This window comes from Carlito syrichta, unplaced genomic scaffold (genome assembly GCF_000164805.1).
Source record: "Carlito syrichta isolate Samal-C Ts95f unplaced genomic scaffold, Tarsius_syrichta-2.0.1 Scaffold103336, whole genome shotgun sequence".
Taxonomy (NCBI): Eukaryota; Metazoa; Chordata; class Mammalia; order Primates; family Tarsiidae; genus Carlito; species Carlito syrichta.
In genome coordinates this window covers 63,785-90,646 of record NW_007047432.1, presented here as the reverse complement: position 1 = coordinate 90,646, position 26,862 = coordinate 63,785, and the positions used below count along the sequence as shown (strand labels likewise).

Below are 26,862 nucleotides of genomic sequence, written 5' to 3'. Positions count from 1 at the left end.
CCAATATACATAGTAGGCCACCAATAATTATTTGGCAAATAAATATTCCTGTCACTGAGCAAAATGGTTTATAGAAAAGATCTCATTCTGGTCAGGCATGGTGGCTACACTTATAATCCCAGAACTTTGGGAAGCTGAGACAGGAGGATCACTTGAGGCCAGGAGTTCAAGACCAGCCTGGGAAACACAGTAAGTTCACATCTCTACCAAAAAAAAAAATCTTTAATTTTAAAAGATCTCATTTAATCCTCACAATGACCCAATGAAGAAAATAGTTTTTTTCCTCTTTTGAAACCAAGGAAATGGAAAGAGGATAAGTAGTTGCCCAAGATCACACAGTTGGGGAGAGATAGGATCAAAGAGTCACTTGCTAGACTTTTTCTTCTTGTTCTCTCCCACTAGGCTGCAAATTCCTTGACAGCAGATACCAAGGATTTTCTAGATGCTACGGTACCAAACCGAGTCAGGGCCTAGCACAGAGCGGAGCAGGTACTTGAGAAGCAAGTGTTAGAGGTTCCAGAGCAGGGGGGCATGGATTCCCATGAGACACCAAGCCTGTCTCAGTCATTCACTCGGGTGTTCAACCAAAATCTAAGAAAGAGTTGTTACATGCGGGAATAAAGCTTGTTTCTGGTTTTTAAGGAGGATTTGAGAAGTTGTTGCTGATTCCCAAGGCAGGGTCTGGTCTCCCCAGTTCAGTTACCTCTGGGTACCTTGAACAGTGCCTGGGAACAGGCAGGGCTCAGGACTAGCCATGAGAAGAGGCCCCAAGGTGGAGAGGAGATTCTCTGCCCAGCTCTGCCAGGGTTCCACCAAGTCAGAGCTTTTGGAGGGGGTCAGAGAAGAAGGAAGAGAGCCCCTGAGGGGCTCCCAGGCTTTCCTAGCTGGCCTGTAGGGCACAAAGGCCTGGGCTTACCCCCTTGGTCCCTCCTCTTTGGGGAACAAACGTGTAGCCAAAGGGAGAGGTCACAAAGCCACCTCTGCCCTCAGACAGAGCAGGGCCACGTCTTCTTCCACATTTGCACATACAAGATCAAAGCCACCCAAATCTATAGCCACCACACAGTGTCCGCTGAGTGTGGACACAAAAGTGTATGAGTATGCACTGTGCGCGAGCGTGGGGGCACACACACGCACCACAAACCCATGTTCATGTGGTTCCTTGTTACACACAGCACAGTGTTCAAGACAGCAGAACTTAGTCACTCATGCACATGTCCTTGGTAACACAATGTGCACCCAACACCAGTGTGAGAGCGCCCATATCAGAGACCCTCTCATGACTGGGTCACACAGGAAAGGAGGGCATGCCCAGACAGGTATAAATATATCACATGCATCTGCAGTCAGACAGGTGTAACTCGCAGAAATGTGAACACACACATATCCTCCTCCTGAGCATGCACGAAGAGACATACACAGTCAAGATGCACATGCACTTAAATTCTGTGCATATTTCACAATTTATCGGGCCCTTGGTCAAAAATCTTTTTTCACACCATGTAACCTTCTGTATGCTTTAAAATGTGACCAAAAAAAAAAAAAAAAGTAGGGAGAAATAACAGCCAAAGAATTTCCAGAAACGCCAGGAGAACGTCCTCTTACCAGTGACTGGAATAGATTAATTTTCCCCATTTCATATTCTAATTATAATTCCTTTTCCCCTTGCCATCTTCAGTCCTCATTACAGCTGGAAGATTGTTCTGCAGAAGCCAGGCCTTCATCTTCTCTTCCCAAGAGTTTTGTCATGGAAATGAGTTTTGGAATCTGAAAGAACCTACATTTTTGCAAATACTGAATGTGTAGGGATAACCCTTTCATGACGGCCACCAGGGACACGGCTCACAGAGACTTCTAAAGGGTCTGTTTCTCCCTGCACTATGTGGTCCCCTCAGGGAGAGAGGCTCCTGGGCCCCTAATTTCAGCTGCCACCCCCAACCTAATCACAACATGTTTCTGCAAAGAATTTTTTTTTTTAATGTTAAAGAAAACTCAGCAAATGGGCAGCCAAAGTGAAAGGAAATCTTAGACAATCAGGTCCCAGTTCTATCCATGCCCCTTTGGGCAAGTTCCTTAACTGCTCCAAGCCTCAGTTACCTCATTCTTATGACCTGCAGAGTCACTGATTCATGATAGATATAAATTAAATACTTGTGGGAGAGACAGAAATGATAAGTGGGTGGGTGAATGGATGCAGGGGAAGGAGGAAGTAAAAGATGAGACGAATGAACGGATGCATGGATGAATAGATGATAGATGGATGGACGGATGGATGCACGGATGGACGGATGGATGCATGCATGGATGGATGATAGATGGATGGATGGATGGATGCATGGATGCACGGATGAATGATGGATGAATGGATATGGATGATGGATAGAAGGATGGGTGAATGGATGATAAATTGCATGAATTAGCACCGTCCAGCAGAAATGTCAGGCAAGTTACAAATGTGAGCCACATGTGTAATTTTAAATTTTCTAGTAGCCACAATTCAAAAAAATGAATATAAACAGATGAAACTGATCTTAATGATATAGTTCATTTAACCCCACATATCACTAACATGATTTCAACAGGTAATCAATATAAAAGTGATTCATTATTAATGAGATCGTTTATTAGTGGGACGGAAGAAATGGACGGATGAGTAGACAGGTGGTTGGGATGCATGGACAGGACTGTTGGAATGAGAAGAAGGAGTAGATGAACGGATGGATGGATGAGACAGGATGGCTGGGTGTATGTGAACAGATAGGTGTGTGGGAAGACAATTGGGATGGTGAGTGAGAAGAATGGTTGGGATGGTGTGTGGGATTCAAGGATAGATGCCTGGTGGATGGGTGCCCAGGTGGAGATAATGGGTGGATAGGTGGGTGGGATAAATGGGTGGGTGGATACGTGGGTCTGATATTGCCTCCTCGTCCTAGTCACACTTTCCCTGGACAATGTCATGACTGCTTAGTGTTGGAACATGTCACTGACTCTCAAATCCTCACCTTGAGCCAAGTTACCTCCAGATGTTGACGTTCAACTCCCCCACCCAGCCCATGAGTTCCTCACATTCAACACACCCCACACTGAACTCAACACATGTAGATGGACTTGCTCTTTCTCCAGAACTCCTCCATCACAGCAGAAGGTGTTGCCATCCACACCATCCCACAGTCAGCACCCCTGGGGTGACCTTGGACTCCTTCCCTCCTATACCTCCAAACCAATCACCAGCACAAGCTTTCTGCTCAGTTTCACCACAATCTGCCTTTCGCCCTGGCTTTCACCAGCGATCTTCGGGCAATCACTTCACTTCTCAGATCCAAGTCCTTCAGTGACCCCACATCACTCAATCTGTATCCAGCACCCTCTGTGATAATAAGCTCTAAGACTCAGCTCCTACAGAGTCCTCAGGGTAGAGGAACCTCTGGTGATCCTGCCTTTGCACAGTGTCCCACCATCAGTCTGGTATACCCTCCCTTTTTCTACCCATTGGAATTCAACTCTTCCTACGAAACTCCAACCTTAACAGTCTTCCTTGCTTTTATAAACCCATATTCTTGGGCCCAAGCCTCCATCTAAAATCACTTTGGACTTAATTCAGCATCCATTGCGGGCTACTATAATGGGTAACAGCTTTGACTCTGAATCTGAGTATTGGTTCCATCACTTACAAGCTGAGTAACCTTGGACATAACATCACTTTTCCTTAGTTTCCTCACCCATAAAACAATAATTATGGCAGCTACACTCCTCCTGTATAAGGTCTTGGTATCTATTACCAGGTATCAGATAACAGTTAATATCTATAACATAACGCTCAATAATGCTAACTATTTTGACAGGTGCTTAATCAATGTTATCTATTTTCACTGTTATTATATACTCAACTCATATCCCCTTATCAGCCCCAATCTCCCTCAGTCTAGCTGACTAATTGTCTCCCATGTCCCATCAGATAATCTCCTCAACTCTCTCAACCTTCCCCACATTGCTTACATCACACCCACCCTCATTCTCCTTTAGTCTGAAAAGGTAAGGTGTCTCCCTCCTGGTCAAGGTCAGCATCTTCATCTTGACCCTGTCCCTCTCGTGTCTTCCTCCCATTCATTCCCACTCTTGGTCCTGGGTCTAAGATGAACTTTAGGGAGACCAGGCAACTCCTTTGTGATTGAATCATGTACCGAGCACCTATAATGTGCCAAGGAACTTGCTTCTGACCATAGGGCTTTGCAATAGATGAATTTTGTCATTGCCCCTTGGAAAAACACAAACATACAAATAGATCATCACAGGGCACTGAAAAGAGGCAAAAGCAAAGAGATTTGGAGGTTATAGAAAGGCAACAGTTGGCAGCAGACAGCAGACACTAGTGCTGTTGTCCCGCCCATTGTGCCTTTCACAATGTGTCTTTCCTTTAATAAATCTACCTTTCTTAATTCAAAAACAAAGAAGAAGAAGGACAACAGTTGCTGTTCACTGGACAATATCTCATGAGTGTGTACTGCATGCCAGACATTGCACTAGATGCAAGACATACCACAAATGATTATGACACAGCCCTACCTTCAAGGAGTACCCCCGTCCCTTGGAGATACTGACAGCTGTGGTGGGAGAATAAAACCTTTCTATTCTCCAAGACTGCAAAGGAAAATACGTTCTTTGCCCATGGCCCCAATGTGCAAACACCTACAGTAATCACAAAACCGGCTTAAAGCCCATCCAGATTGGTCAGTAACAGCTCTACAATCCCTGCTTCTGAAAGTCAAGCGATCAATAATAGTCTTACTCCAACAGCCACACATGCATGGCTAGAGAGAGCCAGCCTCAGAACTTACTGCTCTGAAAGTCCTCCCACCCCAGTGCTCCATGCTCCCCAACACCCTGCAAAGATCAGCTCTTGTTTGATTTAAAGAGACTAGCTTTGCAAAGCATAGCAATGAATCCAGGTTTCTGTGTCCAATCTTGAATGATGGCCTCTTTTTTGACACATGTGACAAAGTCCAGGATAAGGTTAGCACAGGGGTGAGGAAGCAAGGCAGAGGATCCATCTAAAGAGGCATCCTGAAAAAGGTGACTTGGAAGCTCCATAATGTAGGACACACAGGAAGTGACCAGGCAAAGAACAGAGAACATAACATCCAAGGCTGCTGTCATGGGCCAGTGAGCACTGACTGTATACCAGCCCTTGTCTCAGAGCTGTGCCTAGAAATTCCAAGGCTGCCAAGACCAGCCCTACTAGAGATAAACAAGGCAAGGCTCAGGGCGGCAGAGAGCTCGCCCAAACCACCCAGTCATTCTGAACTTGACATTGACCCCAGGTACCAAATCAGTAGGTGATCTACAGAAGCTGCTGCTCCTCCCTCTGCAGAGAGACACAGATCAAACACCAAGGATGCACAGCGCCCCAGTCACAGACGTCGAGATATGTGCCTCGCAGAGATCTAAAGAGGAAACAATCAAAGCAGCACACAGGGCTCCTGCCTGCCCCACATCGAGCTGTGAGCACGCTCATTCTGCCCAGATAAAACCCGACTCAAAAGATAGAGGCAGCGAACGTGGCAGCTGTAACACAGGCCTTGCCGAGAGTGCGGTTTTCTGTGGAAGTCTCACAGTGAGATACACATCAGAATGAGGGAGTGCAGCAGAAAAGCCTGTACAAACACAAGAGGAGTAGGAATGGGGCATGACCTGGGCAGCTTCAGGCTACAAGTGATCCAGGCCTCAGATGCCCAGCTCCAGGCCACTGCTCAAAGAGACATGACAGCACAGTGGGTGCAAACACGGGTTCTGGTACCAGAGTGCCTGGGTTCCAATCCTGGGCTTGTTGCTTTCAAGTTGTGTGATTTTTTTTTTAAGTAAGTTACTGTGTCTCAGGTTCCTCATCTGGAAAATGGGTATGACTGTCATTTGGATTAAATAAATTAATACACGAAAAGTGTTTAGAACATTGCTACAGAGAAAGCACTCCATGATGGTTAGCTAGTTCTTTTTGTGCTCTTTAATCCTCACAACCCTGCCGGCTTGATATTACTACCTCTCTCCTGTAGGTGAAGAAACCGAGCGGGGCTTTGTGCAACTCTCTGAGGTCTCAAGCATGAGAAAGACCCCTGACGCCTCTGCCCGCTGTATGCAATTTGATGAGAACGGACAAGTCCAAAGTGCTATGGCTGTAGACCGCTGTATGGAATTTGAAATCGAATTTGTAAATTGAAGTCTTTGTAAGAAAGTCCAGCTGATGGCTGATTTTTTCCCATGATGACGACATTCATGCTTTGTTCCTGAAATATCAAATATCAATTTCTCTCCAAAAGTGTTTTTCTTCTGATTGGTGCTCCTGCTTTTTCCAGGCATAATACACATTCTTATTTTGACCAATAAGAAATGCAGAGCTACCTCTGAGGCCCAAAGAGGTTGGGGATCTGCCTAAGACCACACAACCTGGACCACCCAAGCTGAGTCTGAAGTCCAGGCTGCTGGTCCCCCTAAAAGTCCCCATGGCTTCCCACTCCCACCATGTCCAAGCCATGTGAACCAAAGAAGGTGACCTCATGACTCTGGGCCTGGGACCTTACCTACCCACAGGGAGGGACAAAGGCTTGGGCACAACCTGCCAGAGGAGCTGGAAATGTGCCTCGTGAGCCAGCCCCGTTCTGTGGGCCACTGCAAGACCCCCGTCCCCACTGCTGACAAGAGTTGGCATGAATGGTGCCATTTGTTTTAGTCAATAAACGACATTGGGAGTTCGTGTAAAAATGACCGTAGTCACTACAGCACCATGGGCGAGGGCAACCCAGCACCTGACTCCTCTCAGAGGCAGGAATCACTGACCCCACCTCACAGATGAGAAAGCAGAGCCCACCCTCTGGCTCTTACTGTTCCCCTTCTAGACCCACGCCGTCCAGAATGGGTCACTCGTCACATGTGACTACTGAGCACGTGAAACATGGCTTGTCAAACTGAACTGTTTAATACACACTGGATCTCAAAGTCTTAAAGCAATCACATAGCCACAACAACAAAAAAAGAATACAAAATATCTTCTCAATATTCTAAAATTGATGACATGCTAAGAAGGTAATATTTTGAATATACTGGGTTAACTAAAATATATTAAAATTAATTTCACCTGTTTCTTTTTACTTTTTTTGAATGTGCTATTAGGAAACTTAAAATCATGTATATGGCTTGCATTGCATATCTACCGGACAGTGCTGGTCTAGATGCTGCCCTGATCATTGGATCTGCTGCCAACCCAGCACCCTGAAGATGGAAGAGTTGACATCAGCAATAGCCATATCCAAGTCTCTGTGATAGATATGGGGAAGCTGAGGCCCAACACTGACTTGTTGAAGGCAAGAGTCTGGTAAGGAGGCACTCACTCATTCAACAAATGTTAACTGAGGCCCTACGATGTGCTCTGGGTGCTGGAATACAGCAGGGAATGAAATATAGGGGCATCTCTCAGCCCAGGGGTCTGCCCTGATGCCAGCTGGCAGGCTGGTGTGAGCATGGCGATGACGCAGGGTCCTCTGCTGGCCAACTGATCCTGGGGACCAGGACAGCTGGACTCACGGTTGGCTGGATCGAAGACATCATGGGCTGCAGGCAGGAAGCCTAGCTCCAGCCCAGGGCGGATCTGCCTCCAGGACCACCGTGAGTTCCATCACAGCACACACCCAGCCGCGGCTGCCTCAAGGGCCCCATGGGCGGTGCAGCCCCAGGGGCACAGCATGGCCGCCTGGCAGGCCTGTTTCTTCTCTGGTGCTGCCACTGGTATCTCACATGCCGTCTGCATTAACGCAGATTTATGGCAAAAATTATCCTCTCTCTCAGCTCCATTTAAAGCCATTTGGAGCTCACTCTCATACCCGATTATAAATCTAATTGCACATTCCAAACAGACAAGCGCTCATTAAGCTTTAATTATGCACATGTTGTTTTCCACAAACATTTTCATTTGGCCGCTGTGAGGGGGAATGGTTCCAAGGGGGCTACAGGGAGCTGGGGACGGGGGAGTGGGTCAGGGTGTGCTCAGAGGAGGCCGTCCAAGGGGCAGGGCCGGGACCCCATCCGAGTGGGCTCTTGACTTTGTGGCCGTCCCCGGGCTTCTGCTGCAGGTGGTGCCAATGCATGGGCTCTTAGTTGGTCTCACCTGTACTCCCAGGGTCCCCATAGTCTCATCTAAGCTCAGCCAACGGGCCTCCCAGAATGGGGAGGAGGGAAGATAGATAGGCCCCGCGGTCCCAGCTCTGAAGGACAAACCCCGCTCCAACCCAAAGCAGGTCTCTTCGGAGCCTCTGGGCTTATCCCTGCTCCCCCCTCAACCTCCACAGTGTGGCTGGAGGCATCTTCTCCAGGACCCTTTCCCGTCCCTCATTCGGCCACCCCTGTACTCCATAGTCATTTACGGAGCATCAGCTGGGTCAGTGCGGGGCCACTGGGAACTGGACAGAAGGCCCCTCAGTGGCCCTGCCCCGGCCACTCTCTGTCAAGTCCCATCCCCTGCACTGGGGAAAAGTTCGACTTCTTGGCCACAGCACTCACTCGAGCCTCTGCCCCCGGCCAGTGCAACCACCTAGGCTGTCGGCCATCCCCACACACTCATCCCTGTTCTGCCTTTCTGAGGTCTCGAGCTCCCTGCGTGGACCACGCTCTCCCCCGTGCCCTGTCTAGGCCTCCGCAGCAGCTGTCTCCATGCGAAATGCCCTTCTCCTTTCCACACAGTTAAGGCCCATCCAACTCCCATGCTGCCACCCACTCCCAAACCAGCATCTCCCAGACCTGCATCCCCCAGACCCACATCCCAGTAAAGCATCTGCTGGACCCCAGCGCCATGACATAACCCACAGCCACACGTCTACCAGCCTGATCACCACACCCCGAGCCACCAGCCCCTCCGGGGCTGAAAGGAAAGGCACCTGCTCACTGTGTGACCCTGAACAAGGCCCTCTCCTCTCTGGGCCTGTTTCTTCCTTTGTACCTAGAAGGGTTGAATGGATGAGGCCCTCGGAGCCCCTCGGCAGTCCCGTCAGTCTTAAGTTTTGTGCTTTGTCCAGGAGCAAGGCCTTCTCCTTCCCGCCTGAAGAGGGAGAGGACCTTCCTGGAGTCAGAGGAGTTGGCCCACGTACGCTGATGATGCGCAATGGCGCACACACAGACACGGGGGACGGGGGTGGTAGAAAACCCAAGGCCACTCCTCCAAGAGCTTCTGGAAACATGAGCAAGTGAAATAAACACGTGTTTTAAAATGAAAATCAAGGTCCATTCAGCATCTAGATGGCTACGTGCCATTTGAGGGCAGGCTCCCTGGAAACAGACTCCAAGGGTGAGACCTGCAGGAGGTACTGGGTAGCACTGTGGGGGAGTAAGGGAGCAGGCTGGGCCAGAGGGATAAGTCGAGCTGGGATGCAGTCACAACAGAGGCCTCCGCCTGTCCCAGGGGGGCGGCTCTGGAGCTGGGGTGGCCCTGCCGAGATGTCCCGAATCAAGAGAGCCAAGCACTGTATCTCCAGGTGGGCCACCCATCAGACCTAAGCAGTCCAGGGAGTGAGGGATGATAACCTCAGCCAAGGTTTCCTCCTTCCATCAAAGGCAATGCCCAGAGAGAGGCTCAACCGAGGGGCAGTGGCAGCCAGCACACTAAGGGGCTGACAGAATGAGCATCTCAGTCCTGAGGAGAGATCTAGGTGACGCACAATAACATCCACTCCAGCTACAATCATTTATTCATTTGAGCACATTTGTGCAACATTTACATAACGGTGACTACAAGCCAGGCACTCTTTTACTTGATTTACAAGTATTAACTCACACGAAGTTCGTAAGGCTACCATTTTACAGATGAGGAAACTGAGGTGGAGTGAGGTTAAGCAGCTTGCCCACGGCCATACAACTAGCAAGGATTCCAACCCAGGAAGTCCAATTCCAGAGCCCACGCTCTAACGCCAAGGCTGCACTCCTGCGTCTTGCCCTGTTACCTCCCAAAGCACAGAGCTGTCCAACTCCTGGTCTGCTCTCCGGAGGCTGACTGTGGTCAGCGGTCCAGAGCCTTGGGCTGCTCAGCGCTGCCAATATTTGTGCTTGGCAATTATCTATCTTGTGAGCGGTTGGGAAGAAGTCCCAAAACTGATTCTTGCCAAAGACAATTAACTAAAAGCCGCACAAGCGCATGTCGGGTGGCACCGTGGTGTGGGGGGCAAGGGGGTGGGTGCAAGTGTGACCAAGACAATAAGCGGCAGATGGTCTGGGAGATATTTTCTCCCCAGCACTACAAAACAAGCCCTTAATCATGCCACAAAGGGCTTGTATTGTCGGAAGGGAAATATGTCAACGACATCGATCGTGGGGTGGTTAAAAAAAAAAAAAGAAAATCTTTTGAAATTGTCATTTGACCTAGAAAGGTTTTTCTAGGTCACCTGAACTTGGCACTTATGCTGCTAACCCCAAAACCTAACACAGACAAAGCACCAGGTTCACTTCCTCCTGTCAGTACCAGATAATACAGGAAATGACATTTGTAAACACTGTTCATCTATTTCCAAGCGCCACCTCGCAATCAGGCTTTGAACTGAGAGCTGCAAGAACGCTGGTACAGGATAGCTCTGGAAGCAGGCAGATCTGGGTTCAAGTCCAGGCTCCGCACTTGGCCGATGCATGGCCATGGGCAGGAATTTCGCCTCTCTCAGGCTCAGTTACCTCCACTGTAAAATGGGAATGGAACTGCCAATGTGCAGGCACACTGTGGTGCCCTAAAAAGACTAGTTTCTCCCTTTACCCCAGCTGCCTTCCCAGGCTGAGGGCCACACCTCTGTTTTAGACTACTGAACCCCTGTGCCCCACATCTGGCTTTCCCCTGGATACTCAGGAGGGAAGGGGGGGCCTCTGTCCTAATAAGCCTTTTCTCCCCTAGAAAACAGAGAGAGCAATCTGTGCCTCAAGACACAGTCTGTGTCAATGAGTTATTCTGGTTCGTCTTCACTATCAAGTCACCCAGTCTAAGATAAACCACAGGGCCTCAGGGATGGCAGACTTCAACCACTTTGTCCGAATCCCACTGGGGAAACTGAGGCCAGGGCTGGTAGATGGCCCATAGTTACTGGCAACAGCATTTCAAAGGTTACAACCACCACACTGTTGGATCCTCCAAGTCTGTGCCTCCAGGAGAAGCCTGAGTCTCCAGGAGAAGCCTGAGTTAAACCCAGTTACTATTAAAGCCCAAGGGCATGATGAGCATTCCCGCCCTGCTCAAGTCCTGGCCTCAGTATCTACAAAGTACCTGAGCATGTGCTAGGTTGAGAGGGACTAGCATGACAACACCAGGGGTAATGAGGCACGAAGGTAGAGCCAGGCCAGGCGAGGGGAGGTGATTCACACCTGTCAGGTAGAGAGACCAGAGTGAGCAAGGAAGGGCCAGGCAGCTGGGAGGGTGAGGAACCTGATGTGTGTGTTGGGAGGAGAAAGACATCTACAATCATGGAGGTGGGTCACAGAGCAGAATGGGAGGGAGGAATTCAACACCCACTGAAGACAACAGGTGAATTTGGGTATCTAACCCTGAATTGTGCCCCACATCTTTAAAATAAAAAAATTAAAATCAAAAGAGAGAGGAAAACAGGTGAGCGTTTAAAACAAGATTCCGAAAGGATGCATGATGGAAGACAGCCCAGTGTGGCCAGATCGTAAAACATTCCATGAAGCCACAATGACAGCAGCATGACAGTGTCAGAAAACAGGAACTCTGAATCAGTGAGACAGAAGTGCAGAATTAGACCCAATCCGGTATGGAAGCCATGAAGGAGGGCATACACTTGATACCAGGTCCCGTGTGATGTACTTTACATATGACATCCCATCAATCTTTGCAACAATCCTAGGAGAGAGATAGTATCACCCCATTTACAGAGGAGAAAACAAGCTCACCGAAAGCAACCTGCTCATGGATCACATTGCTAGGAAGTGCAAAGCCACATCTTAACTCTGCCAAAACTCACACCCAGGACAGCTACTCTATTTTGTCTCTCCTTTTGGAAACAAAGAGACAATGACCAATTATTTAATAAAAGGAATGGGGACAGCAGGGTTATATTGCTCCTGTTTTAGAACACTGAACAGATACCCACTACAAGACACACACCAAAATGCACTCCAAACAGATGAAAGAGTTAAGCATAAAAAGTCACGTTATAGGGAAACAATAAGAAAACAGAACAGAATGTTTATCAGATCTATGGAGGCAGGAGAACTTCCTCAGTCCTTGAAGCAATCACAGAGGAAGAGAGATTGACAGATTCAAATATATATGCATTAATATCTTCTGTGGAAGGAAACATAATAAAACCAAAATGAAAAGGACATCAGACTAAGAAAATATCAGCACCAACTATGAGACAGCTAATATATACGATATAGAAATGGCTCAGTCAAATTAAACAGAAAGCAAGATACTGATAGACAAAAAGACACAGGATTTAAACAGAAAAGTCACACAAGGGGCGATATCCCAAGAAGCAAATACAGAGGGGAAAAAGACGGACATGTGATTCAATGGCAGGTAGACAAATGTACATAAAACCAACCTACAAGGATGGAAGTGGAATATTTCACACCACTGCTGACATGGGAAATGGTTTCTAACCTACTAGAAGAAAATATGGCAGCCACCTCTGTGCAGACAACCAGCCAAAGGCAAGGGGAAGGGGACCCAAGAGCCCCTCCTACTCTCAAGTACACAAATCTTGCTCTGAGTGCTGGGATGGCACAGGACACACAGTGCTTATCCTGAAGACTTAGGTCTCAGGAAGGAACAGGACCAAGAATTAGAATGTGGGCGAGCGATGAATACACTGGGAGCAGATTCACAGGGCCTAGATAAGGGCCAAGTTTAAAAAAGAAAAAAAAAAACAACTTTCCAGAGGAGGTGGCTTCTAAGCGGACCCACCTGCAGGATGAGCAGAATCAGACAGATGAAGGAAGAGAGAGGAGGTAGAGGGCAGGGCCTATGGCAACAGCATTCACCATGGCCTGGGAGTGGGAGAGAGGGGCCCATGCACGGTGGGGGACACAGTGAGAGACAAGACAGAAAAGCAGACAGGGCCTTATCACAATGGCGCTTTCAGGGCCACCGAAAGCTGGGGGTTGAGACTGAAGCCCAGAAGGTGAGCTGTACTTTAGAAACCAGCTTCTGGCTTCTGGGTGGAGAATGGGTTGAAAACGGTAAGACTGGGAAACAGAACTCTGAACAGGGCTTGGATAGGGAAGAAAGACGGAATAAAGCAACAATACCTAAAGCAGTGTGGCAGGGATTTAAAAATAGACACTTACATTGATGGCTAGAATAGGAAGTTGATTTGCAACCAGAATAAAACCACGACAGCCCAAGCCTGTCTTGCCGAATGCAGCCCTGAGAGTCTCAGAGATGAATGGAAATTGCCATGAGCAAGGGATCACTCCGGAGTCGGAGAGGGGGTGACTCACGCAGGCTGCAAACCCTAATTTCCTCTCCTTGGTCACACACTTCCTTCTGATTTATTTTTCTGATGATTCATTTTTTTTTAAATCCCCTTTTAAGTTCGCACCAGAAATGTCTGAGTACCTGGGTTCACCCTGCACCAAGCTTTAACCTCTGCTCCTGAACCACTAAAACCCAACTTAACCCCAGGTGACTGAGAAGACGCTGGCTGCTGAGAAACCAGTGCACAGGGCACAAGGGGCTTCTGGCCAGGCGATGACTGCCAGAGGCCCCCGCAGGCCTTCCCAGGCCCCAGGAGGGACATCAGCAGCAGCTCACGTGCCCAGCTCCTCAGGCAGTTTCGGAATTGGGAATCTGTGTGAATTTCTGAAACGTGAAGAAGTGCAAATTCTGCAAATTCTGCCATAGCTTCAGTGGGGCCTGGGGCAACACCTGCACCGGAACATGTTCATATTTCTACAGTGGAACATATGAATATTCACACCAGCGGGGTAAGGAAAGATGACAGAGAGCCTCGCGTCAGCTCAGGTCAGGTTTGGAGGCCAAACGAGTTTGCAGCATATTTACAAAACAACTTTCGGTTGTGGGGCTTTCTGAATTTCAGATAAGACAGTTTCGAGCTGAATCAAGCACTGGGAACTGGGTGCCAAGCCCTTGTTGGGAGACTGTCCCTCTGTGTGCTCATTTTACAGATAAGGACACAGGTTCCGAAAGGTAAAGGAAACGGCTCAAAGTCTCACAGCTATTCAGAGGCTGAGTTGAGATCCAAACCCCATACGCCCCCATGGATCATTCCAGAGGCTGCAATGGCAGACAGAGCATGTAGCATTACAGGGAATGTGGTTTGCACAGGTGAACTAGGAAGGGGACTGCTCGGGCACCTGAAGACAAGGCCTGTGCTCCCCCTTCGGGTGGTCCCTGCAGGTGTCTCTCTTTGGAGGCAGGCCCAGGAGTACCCAACCATCCTCAGAGGCCCAGAGCTCCCTGCATCCCTGCAGGGGCAGGAACACTTCAGGCAGAGGGAGTAGAGGCCACAAGGTCCCTGAGGTCAGCGAGTAGAAAGCTCCTGCATGGGCAGGGAATAGCGCAGCTGGACACAGTAGGCGGAGGGGCACAGTGAGGACGATGCAGGACCCTGGGGCCACTGTAAGGCACTTGGATTTCATCCCAGATGGGCAGCCCTTGGAGTGTTTTTGCAGGGAAGTAACCTGCTCTGATGTATATTTTAAAGGATGACCCGGACAGCCATGTGGAGGATGAATTCCATGAGACTCCATTGTGTGAGTCTGTTTTCTCACCTATCGAATGGGTTCATGAGAAACCTTGTGAAAAGCATAGCGAAAAGGTGTATGGCATAGAGTTGACTCCCAAAAGGTAGGAGAAGAAAGACTGGGTCTTCCCACCCAGTCACAAACCAGGAGAACCCAGTCACAAGTCGTCCACAGTCACGCCTCTGCTTAAAACCCTTCGAAGGCTCCCACCTGTCTCCAGGAAAAAGACCCTCCTCTATCCCGGAGACCTGTTGATCTGGTCCCTGCTGATTTCTGCAGCTCTGTCCCTCACGTCTCCCACTGAGCCTCTGCTCTCCTGCCAACCCAGCCACTCCTGGGTCACGTCAGGCCTTGGCCTGGGGCACACGGTCCTCACACTGGCCTTCCCATCCGCCTCCCCTTCCTTCCAACAGGCCGTGGGAAGGATGAGCACCCCCCTCGGGTCAGCCCTGTCCGGAGCAAGGGGAGGCTCGGAGTATGGCTGAGGGTGTGCGTGTGTGTGTCCGGAGAATGGGGTAGGAGCACTGTGTTAAGAGGCCCCTCTCCCTGGGCACAAACGTGATGACAGAGAACAGCAAGATGCATGAGGACACGGCGGGAGGGGTCGGTTCTGGCTGAGCAAACAGAGAAGCTTCTGTGCAGTGGGTTTCACTTTTTTTCCGATGGAAGGTAATATGTTAGTTTCCTAGGGCTGCTATAATAAATCGCCACAAACGTGGAGGCTTAAAACAACACAAAGGACTCTCTTACACTTCTGGAGGCCAGAAGTCCAAAACCAGTCTCATTAGGCTGGAAACAAGGTATCATCAGGGCCGGTTGCTCTGGAGGGTTTGGGAGAAGAGCCATCTCCTTGCCTCTCCCAGCACCTAGTGGCTGCCGGTGCCCCTTGGCTTGTGGCCTCTTCTTCCATCTCAAAGCACCTCACTTCAGTCTCCGCTCCCATTCTCACATGGCCTCCATGGATTCTGACTCCTCCTGCCTCCCTCTTATGAGAACCACTCTGATTACATCCAGCCCACCCAGAGAACCCAGGACACTGGGTGATTGCACCGGAGCAAGGGGAGGCTCCATTAAGATCCTTAATGCAATCACATCTGCAAAAGTCCCTTTTAACATGTAAAGTAACATGCCCAGGATTCAGAGATTAGGACCTGGACAGACTTAGGAGTCAGCAGTCAGCCAATCTCAGGTGAGTCCATGAAACTACTGATTATATCTGGAGAGGACAGGGAAGTGCCTGCCGTGGTAGACCTTACTTCTGCTCCCGAGTACCTGGCTCTCCTCTCCTGGCAATGGGACACCATGCCTCAGGCTCCCCTTCCATTGATTGGGGCCATACATCTACTTTAGGCCAATGGGCCATGAGTAGAAATGACATGGGTCTTTTCTGAGTGGAAGCACAGAAAAGCAAACATGACATCTACGGGCTCTCTCTGTAGAACCAACAGGTTCCAGATGGTCAAGACTCAGCCAACCTACAGCCCTGAGTGACTTCATGGAGCAGAGCCCAATCCCTGCTTCTCTGCTGATTGTCATGGGACATGTAGTAGGAGCAAAAATAAACCTTCCTTGTGATGAGCAACTGAGGTTCTGGGCTTGTTTGTTACTGTAGCATCACCCATCCTAACCTGACTAAAATACTCAATAAATTTAGGCCAGGCATGGTGGTTCACACCTGTAATGCCAGCACTTTGGGAAGCCAAGACAGGAGGATTGCTTGAAGACAGGAGTTCAAGGTCAGCCTGGGTTACACAGTGAGATGCCTCCCCCCAGCCCCTCTCTACAAAACATTTTAAAAATTAGCCAGGTGTGGTGGCACACGCCTATAACCCTAGCTACTCGAGAAGTTGAAGCGGGGGGATCACTTGAGGCCAGGAGTTCGAGGCCTCAGTGAGCTACGTTTGTGCCACAGTAGTCTAGTCTGGGTGACAGGGCAGAAACGCCTCTAAAAAATAAATGAATAAAATAAACAGAGAGGTCAAGGTGGGCCTCCTCTAGGACATAATAGTCAAGCAAAGACTGAACAGTGTGAGGGAGTGAGCCAAGCAGACATGTGGGGAGCGCATTCCAGGCGGCTCCAAGGTGGGAGTGTGCCGGTGTGACCTTGGTCGGCAAGGAGACCAGCAAGGTGGGCAGAGCAAGCAAGGGGGAGGAGCCAGAGAAGCAACTGGGGATGGAGCATACCCCACAGATGGCACTGAGATTAACCCTCCCCAGAGAGAGGAAGCCAGCACTTTTTCCACCGGCCTTATCTGATGCTGTGGTCACAAGAGCCAGCGAGGCAGGCGTGAGGGCTGCACGGCTCGGCACATCCGAGGAACCTCAGAGAGGCCTCGGCGCAGCTGACATCCGCTCGGCCTGCGGCTTCTTCCTGTGGCTTCCGCATCTCAGGTGGCCCCACTGGCTGCTATTTTTGCTTCTGTCTGGGGTTCTACGGAGGGCTTCTCTGTGTAGGGTTGGGTTTGCTCAGCTCAGAGCAAATGGGAGGGGCTGGCTAAACATTCCAAGTGACCTTGGGGACACTGGCTGTCCAGTAAGTGGGAAAAGGAAATTTGTCATCACGTCAATCCTCATGAGCCCCCCCCCCAATACAGAGAGGTTAGGTGGCATGCCCCACGTTGCACAGCCAAATCTAACCACAGACTAAGGATCCTATTCCAGTCTGTCTAGGTCTGAAGGCCCCTAATTTGCAAGGAGGTCTTTGTATTTACTGCCAAATTTAATATTTCCCAAGCAGATACTCTGCACTCTCCAGCCTTCCAGAAGGTGCGAGAATAAAGGTGCATCATCTTGGGTAATGTCCTCCCATAGTCCTCCCCACCTGTGCATCACAGAATGGGTGGGAAGGACTATGGCTGCAGTGGGCACAGGAAAGGGACTCCTAACTCAGACGGTTGGCAGTGGGCCGAGGGGGCAATCCTAGAAGGCTTCTGGAAAGCCGTGATGTCATGACCATGCCTGCGAGAATAAGCAAGAGTTCCCGGGGTAAAAGAAACACATTTAGGATGAAGGGATCTGAATCTATAAAACCAAACAGCATGACAGACAGCTTGGTCTTTGGGACAGGGACTTAGGAAGGAGCAGGGCGGTGACTCTGGAGGAGTCAAGCTGGCTTGTGGACTGCAAAAAGTGAGAGTGGACAAGTGGCCTGCCCCAAGGCAGGCATAGGAAGGGGACAGGAACGGAGCCAGCAGGTCACAGAAGGCTTTAAGCAGAGGAGGGATGTGCATATCAGGGTGTTCACGGAGATCCCAAGAGTCTAAAGGGGGAAGGGTGGAGGCAGGGAGGCCTGGGAGCAGGCTGTTGAAGTCCCTCAGGTGACACCCCAAATGTATGGCCAGCAGCATATGTAGGTGGGTTAGAGGCAGGGAATGAGGCAGACTAGGGGGCAAGGATGACTCCAGATCAATGGCCTAAGCCACGGAGAGACAGCCACATTCCCTAAGATGGATGCAAAGGGGAGGGGCGTGTCTGGGAGGAAGGAGGTATGGACCAGAAGAGGGTAATTTGGAGCCACCATCTCCTTCCAGACGAGCCCTCTGGGGGTGAGGACATGCAAGTCAAAACTGCCTTCTATTAGCTGGGCATGGTGGCAGACACCTGTAGTCCCAGCTCCTTCAAAGGCTGGGCGGGAAGGATCGCCGGAGCCCAGCAGGTCGAGGCTGTGGTGGCCGTGCGCATGCCACTGCACTCCAGCCTGGGCGACAGAGTGAAACTCCAACTCAAAAAAAAAAAAAAAAAAAAAACTGGCTTCTACACTCACCTCCCTTCCCCATGATTTATTAAGGGGTGCTGCTCCCAGGGCCTCGAGTGTTCCTCACAGCAAGGAAGACCCAGAGATGACAAGTGAGCCACCTCAAGTTTCACAGCTAGAAATCAAGAGAGTGAAGACAGAAAATCCAGGCCCATCCAATCCCTACACCAGTGCTCATCTCCACAGACACCCAACAGCTGGAGGTCCACGACCCTCTCTGGAAAATGGCTTCCCTGGGCCTGGGAGAAGCTAGAGACTCTGTTCCCTAGCTATGATGTTCCAGGCTATCCTTTGCGACTATCCACACATGTGAATACCTGCCAGGCCCCCTGGTTGGACAGAGGTGGTGCGTCTCAGCCTGGTAGGTGTCACAGAGGCTGCCCCCACTGGGCCCGAGCTGCCTCCTGGGGAGACCCTGCCTCCCTGCCTCTGCTCCCAATTCCATTAATGACTAGTTTGTGAATGCACAGGACAACAGGGTAAAGAGTCACATGGACGTTGCCAGCGACGGAGAGGAAATTAATTTCATACATGAAGCATTCCCTCCCGGAGGCTCCTTACTCACCCCTGGTTTCCGATACAGTAGAATAGTAGAGGTTGGGGGGCTGGCCTGAATTATTTTTCTGAGAGAATCAGAGGCCCAAAGAGGATGAAGAAATTGCCTGAGATCACAGAGTAATTACATGACAGCAGAAAGAGCTTTATAACTCAGGCTTCCCACTCCTGGGCACCTCCATTCTTCCTGTAAATGTTCAGGGGGCGCCTGCTTGGTTTCAGCCCCTGAGTGCCAGCAGACACCCTGGCCCCAGTCATAAAGCTCCCCAGGGCCCCTTCCCTTCCCAGGAAGGGAGAGCGAGAGCGTTTTTATTTACCAAACACCAACAGCATGCTTTAAATATCTTATCCCATATGATTACAATCCACCATCTTGTAGACAAGGAAACCCCAGCTCAGAGAAGTAAGGTGACCTGCCTGAGGTAACACAGCAAGCAAAAACCAGAGCCATGGCTCAAAGCGAGGTCTTAAACCTGAGTTGAGTTTCTGTTCTTCGGGCAGGAAGTTGGGGATAAGGGCTGCGATTCTCCAGTCACACTTCACCTTCCAAGACCACGCTCTCCTTTCCAAGCCCTACCTGCCCAGACTGTACTCTTGGCAAACAGGTTCTCAGGTGGCAGTCAGAACATTCACTGGGTGGCTGTTCTCCCAAGGCCCCATCAACACAAGGCTGATGACTGGTATTCCACAAATTGTTCAGGAAGTATTAAAACTAAAAGAATCAGTTCTGCTTCAAGATGACCTGTCAGTCCCTGCAATAAACACCTGCCCCAGTCTGGAGCCCATGGAAGTGACCATGGACACAAAGAATTCCTATCAGCCAGGGCTGTGACACAGATATGGTCCTGCACTCGAGCTCCCCAAACAGAACCCAGAGGCTCAGATTTCAGGCACAAGGGGAGAGCTCCTGGGTCATACGCACACATGCACACAACCACATGCCCCTGCGCGAGCCAAGTCCTTCTCATGAGCTGAGCCGAGGCCCTGGTCATTTGTCCATCCATTCATTCACCGTTGATGGAGGCCCTTCGACATACCAGGCAGAACAAGAGGCAGTGGGTATGTGCACGTGTGTATACATACATACAGAAACACATACACACACACACAACCATCACAACATGGGGCAGTGAGTGTCAGGGTCCCCATGTCATGGATGAAGAGATGGAGACTGGAGAGGCCCAAGGAGCTGGCCCTGTGTCACAGATGGCATCTGCGGCAGAGCTGAGATTTGAAAGCAGCACCTAGCCCAGATCCCGGTACACAGCAGGCGCTCCATCGCTATCTCCTTCACATCCGGCTGGCTCCGATAGCTTCCCTGGCAGACCCAGGCCCGCTGCTTCTGGCTTGCTTTCAGACCCACTGTGGAGCGTGTGGAAGCCGTCCCAGGAGGCACAGACGCTGCTGCCTCTTGATCTCTCTCAGTTCACCCGGGATACTCCCAACGAGGGAAAGCAGACCTGAACAAGAGGCTTCTGTTTCTAAGACCCACGTGCACAAAACTAGATTTTCAACGACTGTGATAAATCAGAGCACAGGAGGCAGTGGCCTAGGTAGGCTGGACGCAGCGCTATCACAGCAGGGAGCCCCGCCCCTGGCTCCCACCACCAGGCCGGCCTCCCGGGCACAGCAGGGACGGCCGTCCACCACAGATTTCTGCATTCAAAATCTCTGCCCCACATTATGTGCATGTGTTTGCCTTTAAACCTATGACCAGGACCTTCCTCATTTGCTGCTTTCCATTCTTCTACAAAAGTATGGCACAGGGAGATCCCAGTGGGTTATTTTTCAGTATCCTTACTTGACAAAAGCAAAAGTGACTTTCATTAAATTCGGAGAGGAATTACTATTGAGTCCCCAACCTCCAATGGAAGGGGCAGTGCAGACTGATCCTGGTGACATCCTGGCTACTCCTCGCCTATCCTGCCTTCTTAGAAGGCCCTTCTCAGTCCCCAGCCCAGGCATCTCTGGGCTCCTCCCATGCCCTGAGCTGGCCCCATCACTGCTCGAAGTTGTCTAGTTTGAGTCAGCCAGACCCCCACCCACACCTGGCTAGACCCACTGCTGGCTGTGTCGGATGGAGAGATGGAGGGATGGATGGATGGGTGGGCAGACAGATGTTGCCTGGGCACCTACAGTGCTCTGGGCACCAAGACCACGGCCTGACCCTGCTCCTCAGAGGCCAACCCAAACTACCCCCAGAATTCCTTCTCAAGAAGGAGCTGCCAAGAGCAGACCTCCTGGAACCTCTACAGCATCTTCATTCCAAAGCGTGACAGGCACCGGTCCAGGTCCCTGCCTGCCCCCACCCGGGCATCGCCTGTCCTCAGCCCGCAGCGACAGCCTGGCCATCTCTACCCCACGAGGCAGCAGCCCCACTGCTTACCTTCTTGGAAACACACCTGCAATGCACCAGTGTCTCGCAATAGAAGGAGCCCGAGTCTCATTCCACAGAAGCCCAGGCAGCGAGAGAACGCGCCCGCGACAGCCTCTGTGCGATTCTGCTGCATAATCAGCAGAGAAAGAGAAAAAATGCCAGAAATAGCAAGCTTTCTAAGCCCTCCTGACAACTCTTGGTCCTCTATTGGCTGGAGGCCCAGCACCCCCACCCCCCATCCCGCTCCTATAAGGTAAAATGGAAAAACCTGTTATTTCACCTCTTTTATCAAAATCCATCTCCTGTCCCCATTTGGGCCTGCGTGTTTGGAGCTCCTGGTAGTGGTCTCCATGCCAGGTCTCGGGGAGCAGAAGGGGAGGCAGCCCCTAGACCCAGCGCAGCCTCGCGGCATTTGTGGCTCCAGAGCCCTGCCCGCTTGCGCTGCCTTGGGAGGGGTGTTGCCCTGGAAGGGCCTTCGTGAGACAATTTGGCAGCACCTGTCAACATGTGAGACTTGCATGCCTTTCCGTCGGCAATTACACCCTGAGCATCCATCCTGCAGAAATACCTGGCCTCAATGTGTGGATGCGTGCCAGGGGCTGGGACTTGCTACAGAGAATTAGAGACGGCAAAGTGTCTGAAGCCAGGGTCTGGCTGAATAAGCTGCAATACATCCAGTGGAACGCGGTGGAAGCAGGAAAGTTGGGGGTGCTGACTTGGAACTGCCTGGGAGAAAAGTCAAGGACACGGTCTCATTCTTATAAAAATAATAACTCGTGTGTGTGTGTGTGTGTGTGTGTGTGTGTGTGTGTGTGTGTGTGTGTGTGTGTGTACGCACTATAAAAGATACCAAGCTGCTAACAGTGGTTACACTAGGGAGAAGAGGAATTTTCAGTTGCTGGGTTTTTTTTTCTTGCTTCATTTTTTCCCTTACCACAAGCAGGTATTACATTTGTCATTTCAAACAAAACACAGGAGTCTCCCTGGCTCCCTACCGCCCCACCTCCCAACCCTGTTCAACTCCTCTGAAGCCAGCAGGCCAAGGGCCAAGGTCACCCAGCACAAGCCTCAATCCGGCTTGGGGCAGTGTTGGCCCGAGGCCCTACGGATTCCCCAGCAGTTTCATCAGCTTTGCCATAAATGCTTACGTTAGGGCTCCGTGAAGAATGAGGATTTAGGAAAAAGACAGAACTGCATTCAAATCCTAGCTCTGCCTGCTGGAATAGCTAACTTCTCTGAGCCTCAGTTTCTTCATGGGGACGATAGTACCTACTAAGTCTCATATACTCTGCTGGGTGCTACTAAACTAATTTCAATTTTTGGGACATTTCAGAAGCAACAAAGGCTGCTGAGGAGACGTCACGGAGCTCAGAGAGTATCCAACACTGAGCGAGAAGAGTTCTGGGGAACTGCATTACCAAACACTTGTCACAATAAAAAGCCAAGTGACAGAGAAGGCCCTGAGGAACAGCAAATGTCATGTGATAAAGGGGGCCAATGCCAGTGTGTCTGGAGGAGGAAGAAGCCTGGTAGAAGGGGAGACTAGAAAAGGCTCGCAAGTGGGGCTCGGTGGCTCTGCCTGTAATCCCAGCGCTTTGGGAGGCCGAGGTGAGTGGACTGCCTGAGCCCGCGGGTTCGAGACCCGCCTGGGCAGGCGAGATCTCACCTCTACAATAAAAAAAATCAAAAAATTAGCCGGACGAGGTAGCGCGCGCCTGTAATTCCGGCTACTTGGAAGGCTGAGGCGAAGGATCGCCGGAGCCCAGCAGGTGGAGGCTGCGGTGGCCGGGAGCAGCCACTGCACTCCAGTCTGGGTGACAGAGTGAGACTCCAACTCAAAAAAGAAAAGAAAAGGCTCACAAAGGAAGAAGTTGTGCTTCCTTCCGTGCCCCTGAGCCTTCCTCATGCTGTTCCCTCTTCCTGGAATGCTCTTCCCCATACCTTCACACAGGTGACTTCACATTCCTCCAGCTCTGCTCAGAGAGCTCCTTCCTCCCTGACAGGGCTCCCTGCTCTCACCTGCACCTGAATTACCATCTCACAGCACAGTTGTCATTTAAAACAAAACACTGCCTATGGTTTCTGCTTGTTTGTGTGGATGGGTTTTGTTTCTCTGTTTATTGTTCGTCTTCCTCACTGGGCTCTGAGCTCCTTGATGGTGGAGACCACCTACCTTGCTTATCTCTGGCTCCCAGCTGCTAGTACAGGGCCCGACACACAGTAGGTACTCAACAAATAGAAAACGTACACACAATTCACAGATCAAAGGCACACGAAGCTGTCAGAAAGAAAGCAAGATGCAGATTTTGCACCATTGTACAAAGAAGGATGGAAACTGCAGTCATACTGAAGATTTAGAAATACAGAGCGGTAAGGATGCAAGAAGAATATCCATGACTACTTACATAAGCTTAGGAGGGGACAGAATTTTCAAGGCCCAAATTTGTGTGGACAAGGATGTTTAGTGCATTGTTATTTATAAAGAACTGGAAATGATAGTAAAGTCCATTGATAGGGGATTCATTAGATGAATCATGGTGCTCCATACAACGAACTACTATGCAGTCATGAAAAAAATGACAGGCTGCAGAAAGAAGCCCATCTTCCTTGTTGAATGTCAACTCGCTTATCAGAAACCAGAGGCTCCAATAGGATAAAAGTATAACTGATTGTCACAGAGAAAGCACGAAGGTAAAAATCCTTCCATTATCGTTCATTCATTCACTCATTCATTCACTCAACAAGCATCTTCTGTTCCCTCTCCCTGCTTCCCACTCCATGCAAGTCACAGATCCAGACGCTGGAGCAATATGTGAACAGGATACTGTCCTGTCCTCAGAGGCACCTGGCTCACACATGTAGGTAAGTAATTATGACCTAAGGGAGACAGTGCTCAGACCTGAGGGCCTCAGGGTGGTCAGCTGAGTGAGGGCTTCATGGAAAAGGTGTTACTTTAGCTGGATTTGAAGAAGGGGCAGAGTTTGGGTATCCAGAGATGGAAGGAAGCGTTTCAAGACACAGAAGTGGGACCTGGGACAAGAACAGAAAGTCCCTGCATTCTCCATCAAACATGGGCTGAACTCACTGTTCATCTGCAGGAAAGGGAGTTTATAGGAGCTAAGCCCGGGTCCAGAAGACTCCAGACTTGATCCTGCCACATGTGCTGGAGGAGGCATTCTGGGGCCGTGGCCATACTGTCCATGGGTGTACAGGTGAGGAAGAGGCTCCTGATCCTGAGAGCACCAGCCCCCAGAGCAGGCAGGGCTGGATAACTGAGGATCAGCAAAGCAAACCCCAGTGTGTGGGAACCCCTCCAGACACAGTGCTCTTTGCTTTGCAATAAACATCCAGGGTGAGGGTATCCAGTGCAGGTTGAAGGCGGGGAGGGTTCATCTCTGCAGACCCTCTACAGAGGGGTAGAGCCTTGGAGGGCCCTTGCACCGTGAGGGAACTCAGCGTTTTTAGTTTTATTTTTATTTTTCAGATTCTGAGGCAGCGTTGATGGTTACGGTTCAAAACAAAGAGAGATGACTCAGCTTCCTGTGGAGGAGCTGCAGCCTTCTGGAAAAGATATTTCTGTTTTCATGCTTTGCTCGTCGGTCATGGAGGCTGCTTGTCCTCTTGCTTGTTTTCTTGTTTTTCAACTGTTCCCAGGTGCGGGGGTGTGGAGCAGGGAGAACAGTCAGGCTCTGGGGCCAGAATGCCTGGGTTTGACTCCTGCCCTTACCCTTGACTTGTCCAGAGAACCTGGACAAAATTATGTCTTCTCTGAGCCTCTGTTTACTCATCTTAAGATGAGAATAACAGTTTCTTCTTGGCGGAGTTATTGTGCAAAGCAGCCATCACCTATAGAAAGGGTCTGATTCAGTCCATAAATATCCTGTTAGTATCAATAGCCACCATGCTGCAGTTTGGCAGTGCCTCAATTATCTCATTTAATTCTCACACCTGCACAGCAGACGCCCCCATTTTACAGATGAGGAAACTGAGGCTCAAAGCCATCAGTGACTTGAATTTCCCTCTTCCCATTCCTGAGGGTCAGTGCACACAGCCCAGCCAACTTCCTGTTGGATCTTAGACGCTTTCTCCTCTGACCCTTCCTGCACCAGCAAGTGCACCTCAGCCCCTTACTGTCTTCATCTCAAAAGATATTCTGAGACTGTTGAGATATTCTAGCCAAAGCTTAATAAAAACAGTTCCACGAAGGACTCAGGAACCTTCCACCACATCCCATCATTTCTTCCTCTGGAGCCAGGAGGCATCAACAAAGAGCCAACATTTCCTGTGCAACCTCCCAAGGAGAGGCACAAACTGGAAACCCCTTCACAAGTCCAGAGAAAGCACCACAGCTGAGAAAGAGGGTGGGGCTCACGCAAATAAAAGCACAGGACTTTCAAATGACCTGTCACCCACACAGCTCCCCCACACCATGACATTAACACTGACTCTCTCAAGCCCATTGTCCTAGGTCTCATATTTTTTAAAAGCCCGACACAGGTGAACACAAGGTCACCTGCAGCAGCGGCGACCCAAGTCTCCACCCCCTTCCCTGCATCACCCCAAGCCTTCACTGACAGAGCAGCCTTAATAGTAACTGACTCATTTTAAACCCTGTGATTACCAGGGTTGATTTCCATGGAACCTTCCTTTCAAGGCACCAAGAACCACTCATGAGAGGTAATTGCCAAGTTCAATTTTAGCTCTGTCATGCCCAACCATCAGTGCTAACGAAGGCGGCTGCTTCGTCGCCAGGTAAGCTGGTAATGAAGTCGGCTTCACAGCTTAACTTCACAATATTATGATGCCCCCATCAGCACCTAAAAGTTCTGAGCAGCTGGGAACTTCTATTAAACAAATCTCCCCTGGGGGGGGAAAGAGACTCAAGCCGCTTTGCACTTCTAAAGTGCCCTAGCTCAGTCCTCATGCCCACTGGGATGTCCTGGTTGCTGAATCCCATGTGCCTCCTCTCTGCAAAGCACTAGCCACCACCGGGCCATGCCGCACACCTGAGGGTGCCTGATCTCAGACTTCCTCATCCTTTGCAGTCCCCTCTCATTCCCCTCCATCCCTGCAATCCTGGCCAGACTCTCACCCCTCTGCCCTGGATCTCCATAGCAACCTCTTGGCTCACCCTCTACCCTCTCCCATTCATTTTCCAGGCCAATCAGTAGAGTTTTCTTGTCTAAAAAAAAAAAACTTGCCAGGTGCGATGGCATGTGCCTGTAATCCCAGCTACTCAGGAAGCTGAAGTGGAAGGATCACTTGAGGCCAGGAGTCTAAAACCAGACGAGTAACATAGCAAGATCCTCTCTCTACAAAAAAATAAAATAAATTAGCTGGGCATGGTGGTGGCACACACCTGTAGTTCCAGCTACTCCGAGGCTGAGGCAGGAGGATCGCTTGCCAAAAAAAAAGTGACTCCCCCTTTTTTTTTTTT

The 26,862-nt window shown here is 50.1% G+C and overlaps 1 protein-coding gene across 2 annotated transcripts in view; it reads right to left on the bottom strand.

Annotated features, from left to right (window-relative positions):
* Nucleotides 1–21,765, bottom strand: part of TOX2 (TOX high mobility group box family member 2) — a 113,774-nt gene extending 92,009 nt beyond the window's left edge. Inside the window, exon 1 of one of the 2 annotated variants that reach the window (XM_021715930.1) lies at nt 21,435–21,765. The gene's annotated coding sequence lies outside the window, so the exon portion shown is untranslated. Of the gene's footprint in view, nt 1–4,563; nt 4,625–21,434 lie in introns of those variants that run through there. The other variant, XM_021715934.1, reaches the window with a different exon arrangement.
* Between the last annotated feature and the right edge of the window lie 5,097 nt (nt 21,766–26,862).